General features: G+C 43.1%; 1 pseudogene; it reads right to left on the bottom strand.

The window, feature by feature from the left end:
* Positions 1-3,591: 3,591 nt before the first annotated feature.
* Positions 3,592-4,357, bottom strand: LOC149127963 (ADP-ribosylation factor-like protein 6-interacting protein 6; annotated as a pseudogene).
* Between the last annotated feature and the right edge of the window lie 5,717 nt (positions 4,358-10,074).

Raw genomic sequence — 10,074 nt, 5'->3', positions numbered from 1 at the left:
TGAGACTTGAGATGATATTTAGACGGGCATGGGTAGGTCCTGGATGGCTGTAGATCGAAAAAAAAAAAAAAAACCATCTGACAGTCAAGTCTCGATTTGCTCCCGTTTCTACCTTTCGTGGGAGAAAGCCAGGGTCACTGGCGTCGGAGATAAAAGGCCTGGGGCGGAGTGGGAGAGGGAATATGTACGCCTAGTGTCACGTTGAAGTGCAAGAGAGGTGGGCGGGACCGGGGTGGAGGGCAGTCTAGTGGGCACAAAGCTCCCGTGGCTGGGCACCAAGGCCCTCCAGGAGTCGCCGCCGCCGGGGTTCTCAACCACGGGGCTGGCCAGGGAGCCACCTGGAGGCACTTGCCCCTGCGGTCAGCTAGGGGCGGCCATCCGCGGAGCTGGTCAGATCCCGCCTCCCTCGGCCCCCTGGGGGCGTGCCTCAAGCTGGGCTCCTGTCGCCAAGAGCATCCTAGGCTCTCCGCTGTCTGAGAGCCCACCTCGGAGATGGGAACTGGACGCCATAGGCAGTCCTGAAGGGCAGTCGGGGAGGGGGTCTCAGAGGTGGAGAGGGGGGAACGCCCGCCGCAGGAAAATGGAATCCTACGCTCCTTCCGGCCCCCGCGACCCCTCCGTGAGGGAGACCGGTTCTCAGCGCTGCCATCATCCCACCATCCCTACTGCGATCCCAGCCCCGGCCATTCCCGGGATCCCGCCTCCATACATGCTGCCCATTATTCGCATTCTTCCCGCAGCCCCCTCTCTGGGTTCCTGTTTCCAGTCCCTCCCAGGTTCAACCCTTCCTGCGGTAGCCCTCCCCATGCCCTCACCGCCTTTTCTCATCCCACTGCCAGTCTCCTTCTTTGGCTCCCATCGCTTCAAACCGGTATCCGTGCTGCTGTTTCTGCTCTGGCCAGCTTCTTGCCAGCATCCTCTTTTTTTTTTTTTTTTTAACTTTTATTTAATGAATATAAATTTCCAAAGTACGATTTATGGATTACAATGGCTTCCCCCCCATACCATCCCTCCCACCCTCCCACCCACAACCCTCCCCTTTCCAACTCCCTCTCCCCTTCCATTCACATCAAGATTCATTTTCGATTATCTTAATATACAGAAGATCAGCTTAGTATACATTAAGTAAGGATTTCGACAGTTTGCTCCCACACAGAAACATAAAGTGAAAAATAATAGATGATTTTTTTTAAATGATGATGAAATCAGATCAGACCTATTGTCATGTTTAATCCCAGTGAGAGTCAAGTTGGGAGTTGATAATTTCTTTTTTTTCTTTTTTTTTTTTTTTTTTTACAGAGGATCAGTTTAGTATGCATTAAGTAAAGATTTCAACAGTTTGCACCCCCATAGAAACACAAAGTGAAATATATTGTTTGAGTACTCGTTATAGCATTAAATCTCAATACACAGCACATTAAGGACAGAGATCCTACATGAGGAGTAAGTGCACAGTGACTCCTGTTGTTGACTTTACCAATTGACACTCCTGTCTATGGCATCAGTAATCTCCCTATGCTCCAGTCATGCCAGCATCCTCTTACAGGGGTCCTCAGATCCACCTGTCTGTCCCACGGCGGCTGTGGCTGCGTACTTCTCCTGGCTGTCCCTTTGAAATAGGATGTGTGGGTGTGGCCCTGCCTCAGAGCTGAGTCCACCCACTTCCTGGAACCCTGAATGCTCTCCCAAGTCCCACATCCTACGCAGCCATAGAGTGACTCAGTCTCCCCCATCCCTCATCATGTGACCTGCTGTGTGCTCCACATCCCCTGGAGTAAGTACCCCTACACCATTCACTCCCCATTCCCCAGCCCTGCTCACCCAGGACCAGGCCGAGCCCCAGGACAGAGGCTCCAGGGCCTGATACACTGCCGTTCACAGCCTATCAGTCCTATAGGCCCAGGACAGCCAACTGGCCAGCCTGATCCCCACCCACCACCCTAATTCCCCTTCGCATTCCTGCCTTTTGCTTCTTCCGCCTTCCTCCCAAGCCTGATGCAGAGGGCTGACACCTTGCCTCTTAAGCTGCTTGGGCAGAGACCTGAAGCTTGACAGGAGTCTGGGGATCAGGAAGGAGGGAGGCATGGGTTAGGCTGGGAGAGGCTGGGGAGGGAGTGCTGCTGGGAAGCCCTTGTGATGAAGGGGTTCTGTCAAGGGTCTCTCCACAGCTGACTTGCATGGGAGGGGCTGGGCAGATCCTGTGGCAGCAGAGAAGCTCTGCACAGGAGGAAGGGAGCTGACAGGCAGACTGCTCACTTAGCTGGTGATATTGGAGGCTGTCAGGGGTACTTCAAAAACTTTGTGGGAAATAGAGCTATAAGAGAAATCCATTTTGTGCAAACGTTTTTGAAATCCATGCACAAAATGTTCAGAGTATACATTTTCCAAGAACATTTTGAATTTATCCTTATACTTTGGAAGGTTTTATATCCTTTATCTTTGGAAGGTTTTAATGAGTTGAGTCAGTTGTCTGCCCTGGAATTGGGGCAGGAGGATAGTCCCGATGACCTTCCATGGGTCTCAGAAGTGGTACTGAAAGACATTACAAGCATCACCTTTTTCTTCTTCATCATAAGCCCTCCAGATATAGCACCAATTTACAGATGAGAAAATGGAGGATCAGAAGGGTCAGAATAAAGAACCAGGACTTTGGGGCTGACACTGTGGTGCAGCAGGTTAAATCCCTGGCCTGAAATGCTGGCATCCCATGTGGGTGCCGGTTCTAGTCCCAGCTGCTCCTCTTGCTCATCTTGCTAATGAGTAAGTAGGAGACATGAATCAAGCATCACTCTGTTTCTACCATCCATTTGGCGACAAAGATGAGAGTATATAAAATCTACTTCCCAGTTGCAAAAATTATTTTATTATCTAATGTGTCAAATAATTGATTTGCACAGAAATCTTATATGTGTTCTTGATGTCCTATCTAAAACATTACTGCTTAAAGGAGCATATTCTTGTGGCACATGAAAATTAAATGGATCTGTGTAAAATGTGTTAGCATACTCTTAGCAATCAGTTTCAATTATATATAACTTTTCAATGTGTTGGATTCATTTACAAATGAAATGACAATTGAATGTTTTTTTCTTATCTTAATTAAGTAACTGAAGAAATTTTACTATGGGATATTTGTGCTACATCTTAAATGAACTATCTAGCGGTTCTTTAGTTTCACCCTTAAGGCAATCTAAAGAATCACCGAGGTAATGATTTGGAATACTTGTAGCTCAGAAAGTAATTAAAGAAGCATCATTATTCACAGACAGTAGATAAAATAATTCAGCAACTAGGCAAAAATAATCACTGACTCCTTAGAATGATTGTGAATGATTTTAACAAATATATCCTCAAAAGCAGAAGTCTGACAGGTAACGTGCAAAAGAAGAAAGATCATATGCACCAACATTTTCTTGTAAAGAACTGTTAATTTTAGCTCCAAGCCTCATTATACTAAGATTGATCTACTTTCTCTTCATTGAGTTTATACATTTCTTGCATTGAGGTTTTCTAGTTTATTTTTTTTTTCGTTGCATGACTATTTAGTGTGTGATGACACACAGATGAACCATATAATGAACATTAGGCTTCTCAGTCTTCTGAGTAGACAATGATGTTCTTTCCTGTTATTATGAAACAATTTAGACTACATTTTTCCAACAGTATTGCTCCAGCATGGATGTACATGAGGCACCACGCTACAGTAAGAGCAGCTACAATGCCATTCAAAATTGCCATGCTGTCGCCCATGTGGAAGGAGTGTCCAGTCAGTTTCTTGAACGTGGCAGGTGAAAGAGGAGTAGGAAGAAACATTCCTGGTTCAAAAGAATCAAATAAGTCACTGTCCAAGAAAAGCTGCAACAGGAGAATCCAGCAGTTAGGGATATTATAAGCAGCATCCAGAACCCTAACAGCCCAGCGTCTACACAATCTTCATTTTTCAAATTCTCAGCACGCAACTCTTTAACGGCCAGGTAGACGATGGCGAGCAGAAAGGCAAGGAGGATGGCGAACAGCAGCGAACACAGAATAGAAAGGACCTGAACCAGCCATTGCTGAGATGGGGTTCAGCTTCCCGCAGCAGCCAGGAAGATGCATTGAGCTTCTCTGGCAGCACCGGCGACCCATCTCCATCTGGTGGGAACAGAGAACCTCTCTTGCACTCCAAAGATGGTCCAGCCGAGAACTCTCTCAAGTCGCGGGCCACTTGGTTGCATCCCTCCTGGTCGTCGACTTCGCCTTTCACCCCAACTGTCCCCCTGAGAGAAGGCAGGGTATGTGGAGCCGCGAAGGGCACCGGGGTGCCAAGGCGACTGTAGTGCAGTGCCGAACGCTTCCCACTCTCCACAAAAGACATGGTGGGAAAGAAGGTGTGTTTTCAAAATTGTGAGTTCTGATTGTTATATCTCCTCATGTAATAAATTTGTAACTGAGCATCCATTGATTTCTGTAGTTGTCAATCCTTTCCTTCATTATAAGACAGCACTAATTCAATTTTTGTTCCACTCATTTTTTTACCGTTATCTTTTTTCCTTGTCATTCTATTTATGATGCACCCCTTAACTTTGTGATCAAGTTAAATAACTAGTTCTTTAGTACACTATAACATTAATTTTTTTTTATTTTATTTTTTATTTTTTTTTATTATTTTTTGACAGGCAGAGTGGACAGTGAGAGAGAGAGACAGAGAGAAAGGTCTTCCTTTGCCGTTGGTTCACCCTCCAATGGCCGCCGCGGCATGTACGCTGCGGCTGGTAGCACACTATAACATTAAATAAGCTAAATAAGATCTCTTCTTAACTATATAAAATTTTCAAACATATTCACATAAAACTCAATACTTTGCCAGCGCTGCGGCTCACTTGGCTAATCCTCCGCCTGCGGCGCTGGCACCACGGGTTCTAGTCCCAGTTGGGGCACTGGTTCTGTCCCAGTTGCTCCTCTTCCAGTCCAGCTCTCTGCTGTGGCCAGAGAGTGCAGTGGAGGATGGCCCAAGTGCTTGGGCCCTGTACCTGCATGGGAGACCAGGAGGAAGTACCTGGCTCCTGGCTTCGGATCAGCCATCTGAAGGGTGAACCAACCGAAGGAAGACCTTTCTCTCTGTCTCTGTCTCTGTCTCTGTCTCTCTCTCTCTCTCTCTCTCTCTCACTAACTCTGCCAGTCATAAAAAAAAAAAAAAGCCAGCACCGCAACTCAATAGGCTAATCTTCTGCCTTCGGTGTCAGAACCCTGGGTTCTAGTCCCATTGATTACTTTTCCTGTCTAATTCCTTTGACAGAATCTTCCAAAATGATGAGGGTGGGCACCTTTGTCTGGTTCTATGATTTTTTAAATATTTATTTATTTGAAAGGTAGAGTTACAGGGAAAGAGAGGGAGAGAGAGAGAAAGAGAGAGAGAGAGAGAGAGAGAGAGAGAGAGAGAGAGAGAGAGATGGAGATGCCTTCCATCTGCTGGTTCACTCCCCAAATGGCCACAATGGATGGAGTTTGGCCAATCTGAACCAGGAGACTGGAGCTTCTCACGGGTCTCCCATGTGGGTGAGGGGGGCAAAGGACTTGGGTCATCTACTGTTTTCCCAGGCCATAGCAGAGAGCTTGATTGGAAGTGGAGCAGCAGGTACTTAAGCAAGTGCCCATATGGGATGCCGGCACTGCAGGTAGTGGCTTTACCTACTATGCCACAGTACTGGACCCTACTTCTGGATCTTAGAGGAAATGCTTTCAATTGTTTTGAATAGGTTGAGAAGCCTTGGGATTACTTTTACTTTAAAAGTTATTAGAATTCATTAGTGAAGCCATTTGATCCTGGATTTTTTTTTTTTTTGGCTTTGTCTTTGTTACTGATTGTAGCTCTGGCTTAATCACTGTTTTATTTAGGTTATCTGTGTCTTCATGACTCAATTTGGTAAAGTGTTATGTGTCCAGAAATTCATCCATTACTTCAAGGTGTTCAAATTTGTTGCTATAGTAATTCCTAGTGATTTTATTTTTGTGGTATTCATTGTAATACCTCATTTATCATCTGTGATTTTATTAATTTTGGTCTTCTCAATTTTATGGTTGAGTGGAACAAAAAGATGTACATTGTGGTTATTTTTTTTTTCAAAAAATGTTATTCATTACACAAATCTTTTGTATCTTTGTTTCAATTTTGTTTCTTCTAATGTTTATTATTGTTGCCTACTCATTTTTTGGTTTGTTTTTGTTTTTCTGGACTATTGAGATGATCATAGATCATTTGTTTGATGGCTTTCAAATTTATTTCAGTAGGTAGTAAAGTTTTCTCTTAACACAGCTTTTACCTTATCTCAAATTTTGATATATTGTAATCTTCATTTGTTTTTAGAAATTGATTTCTCTTTTGATTACTTCTAGGATCCACTGTTCATTCAGTGGTAAAATGTTTAGTTCTCTATAGGTTTGCATTTTTTCTAAAGTTTCTGAAGTTTTTAATTCACAGTTTTATTCCATTGGGCTCAGAAAGTATACATGGTACAATTTCATTGCTTTAAATTTCTTATGGCCTAGCATTTCATCTATCCTATATAAAGTTCCATGCATCAATGAAAAGAACATGTACTCAAGTTGTGGGGTGAAATGTTCTGTAGATTTCAGTTAGGTCCATTTGGTCAAAAGTGTAGATTATCTCTGTTGTTTATTTGTTACATTTCACCTACTTGATTTGTCCATTGATGAATGTGGGTGTGGAAGTCCCCCATTACTACTGAGTTGAATCTGTCTCCCTGAAGATCCTTTCTGATGTGTTTTAAATGGCCAAATTCCCTATCATTGGGTACACACACATTTACTATAATCACATGTTCCTGTTTGTTGAGTAGATACATTAATTATTAGTAGTAGTGCCCTTCTTTGTTTCTTTTTTTTTTTTTACAGGCAGAGTGGACAGTGAGAGAGAGAGACAGAGAGAAAGGTCTTCCTTTTGCCATTGGTTCACCCTCCAATGGCCACCGCGGCCAGCGTGCTGCATCCAGCACGCTGCACTGATCTGATGGCAGGAGCCAGGTGCTTATCCTGGTCTCCCATGGGATGCAGGGCCCAAGTACTTGGGCCATCCTCCACTGCACTCCCTGGCCACAGCAGAGAGCTGGCCTGGAAGAGGGGCAACCGGGACAGAATCCGGTGCCCCAACCGGGACTAGAACCCAGTGTGCCGGCGCCGCAAGGCGGAGGATTAGCCTAGTGAGCCACGGCACCGGCCTCTTTGTTTCTTTTAACAGTTTCTGTGTTAAAGTATTTAATGTCTGATATAAGTGTAACTATGTTCACTTTTATTTCTATTAACATGGGATATCATTTACCATATTTTCACATTTAGTCTGCATTGTAGTCTATGAGGTGTGTTTCTTGTAGGTAGAAAATAGATGGATCTTTTTTTTAAAACTGTTCAGCCATTCTATGTCATCCAATTGAAGGATTTATGCCTTCTACATTCAAGTTTATTAGTAATAAGCAATGACTTGGCCCTGTTTTTTTCTATGAATATTCCAATTATTTATTTTGGATTTCCTTAGTAATTTTACTAGGAAATTTTCTGTTTTCACATCCTTTCATGATGTATCTTTCTCTGTTTCTGTGTGTAGTGTGTTCTGAAATATTACTTGTAAGGCTGGATTGTGGTGACAAATTATTTCCGTTTCTATTGGTTTTGGAAGTTCTTTATTTCACCATCAATTATACATCAGAGCTTTTCTTAGGTATTGTATTATGTTTAGGCTTTTTTTTTTTTTTTTAGGACTTGACCTGCATCTCTCCACTCTCAACTTATAGCATCTCTGATGAGAAATCAGCTTGTCATACTACCTTGATATCCTTTGATGGTAATCTGGCATTTTTCTCATGAACATTTTGGGATCTTCTCTTTATGTATTACTTTAGAAAATTTGGCTATAATGTGTCATGATGAGGATCATATCTGGCCCAGTGTTTTTTGTGTTCTATCTGCTATTTATACTTCAATTTAAATATTTAAATCAATAAATTTTCTGTTATTATTTCATTGAATAGGCCTTTTAACCCATTTTGTCTTTCCATACCCTCAGGAATTCTTAAGACGCATATGATTGATATCATTTATTGGTATTCCATAAATCTCAAACACTATTTTTGGTTTTTCTTTTTTTCCTTTCTTTTCTGAGAAGCATTTCAAAGATTTGTCTTCTAGCTAAGAAATATTTTCTTCTATGTCACCAAGTCTGTTGTTAAGGCTTTACATTTCTTTTATATTTGACATATTGAATACTTCATTTCTAATATCTCAGATTGATTTCTCAACAATATCTATTACATGGTAAAATTTTTCATCCAGGTCATGTATGCATTTCAATTGGATCAATTGCTTCTCCTGTTTGTGAGTAATCCTCCGATCAACAATTTGACTTGTGAACATTTCGAGATGTGGAATATGGAAAGTGCAGTCTGCTCTGGGCTAGGGGAAAACAGTATTTTAAAAAGTAGAGAAACTGCATTCTCAGGGGAGAGTTGGAGGTAAATCTGCAGTGGAGAGTCTGTTGAAGGAGGAGAGGCTGTGTATCTGTGTGGAAAGTGCAGATGTACACCTATGAGCGCAGAGCCAGAGAAAACACCAGCTTTGCAAAGCAAGGTGCAGTCAGCCTGCAGTGACCCATGCCACTGGCTATTTAACCAGAAAGAGGGCTTAGTGGCCTTCACTGTCTTTCACTATGGTCTGGAGCCCAAAGCAGAACAGGGTGCCTGATAACCACAGTGGAAAAAAAGGGCAAGTCTTCTTCTCCTGATCCTCTCACAACAGTGCCCAGCAAGTGGCTGAGAGAGGTTGGGCACCATTTTAACAAGAAGAGAGTGAGTGTACACCCAGCAAATGGTGCAGATAAAATACAATCTTGTAAGCAGAGGCACCCGAAGCAGTACTGGTGAACACAGCAGGCAATGGGCAGGGTGAAAGAGTCATTCTGACCTCTGTACTGGCTGCAGAGATTCTTGTATGTTCCTGCATGGCGATCTGTGGGGAGAAAGCATGATTGTGAAATGGGAAGGGCTGTGGCTGGTGGCCATTGTGCAAGCATGTGATCCAGGAATTTTACCAAAGTAAAATTTCATGTTCCCCACTTTGTGTAGGGCTGGGAGAATTCAGGTGTCTGGGTACCCTGATAGGAGGTGCCCTAGTCTCTCAACATATCATAGGTTCTGAAGTTCAAACTGCCTAGGCAAAGCACCCACATGCAGCTGGCTCTGAGAGCATCTTAGTTTCTCTGTGGAAGTGACAGACTAATGAAGTGCTTGTATCCTCCGCATACCATGAATGTGGGAGCCCTGTGTGCTGAGATGGTGGGAAATCTGTGACTGCATAAGAGGTCACGGAATGTACCTGGGTTTCTGGGCAATTACTGTGTGCAGCTTCACATGCCCAGAGGTCCCTAATTGCCTGGGATGGTCATTGAGATGAGATTTGTGCTTACAGTGAGGACTGAACAATTCCTTTGTGCAGTTCATGCAGAGTGCAAATGAGTATGTCACTGACTGAGGGCTAACACCTGGGCATCGATCACCTTGTAAGAGAAAAAGTGAATGTGTGATTATACCAACAGATGACGATACCTCCATTTTCTGTTAACAAGAGATCTGTATTGCCCAGTATATTCCTACCACCCTGGAGCACTGACCAGAATTCTGGCCACACTCAGCACACACCACTGGATATATCACTGAAACACCCAACACTCCAGTAACACACAGTGGCAGAGTTAAAAAAAGAGATCAGAGGGAAAAACCAACATGGAACTCTGAAAATGCCCAAAATTAAATGCAGAAATTCAAGAAACAAGAATAAGGAAGATAAGAGGACTCCCTCCCCACCCCATAACACAACACTTGATTATCAGAATGTAAAGATGAAGAGATGGATGAAAAGACTGAAATTGAATTAAAAAGATTAATCATAAGATTACTCAGAAGCAATGAGGAGCAAATTCAGAAATTCAAGTAATCCATGCATGACATGATCGAAAAAATCTACCATTAAACTGAGATTTTGTAGCGAAATCTAAATGAAACATTAGAAATGAAGAATTCAATATGT

Source organism: Oryctolagus cuniculus, chromosome 2, assembly GCF_051225735.1.
Source record: "Oryctolagus cuniculus isolate XC-2025 breed Fujian yellow rabbit chromosome 2, ASM5122573v1, whole genome shotgun sequence".
NCBI classification, from domain to species: Eukaryota; Metazoa; Chordata; class Mammalia; order Lagomorpha; family Leporidae; genus Oryctolagus; species Oryctolagus cuniculus.
Note: the sequence above shows the minus strand (reverse complement) of the source record. Positions and strands in the feature narration are given on the sequence as shown.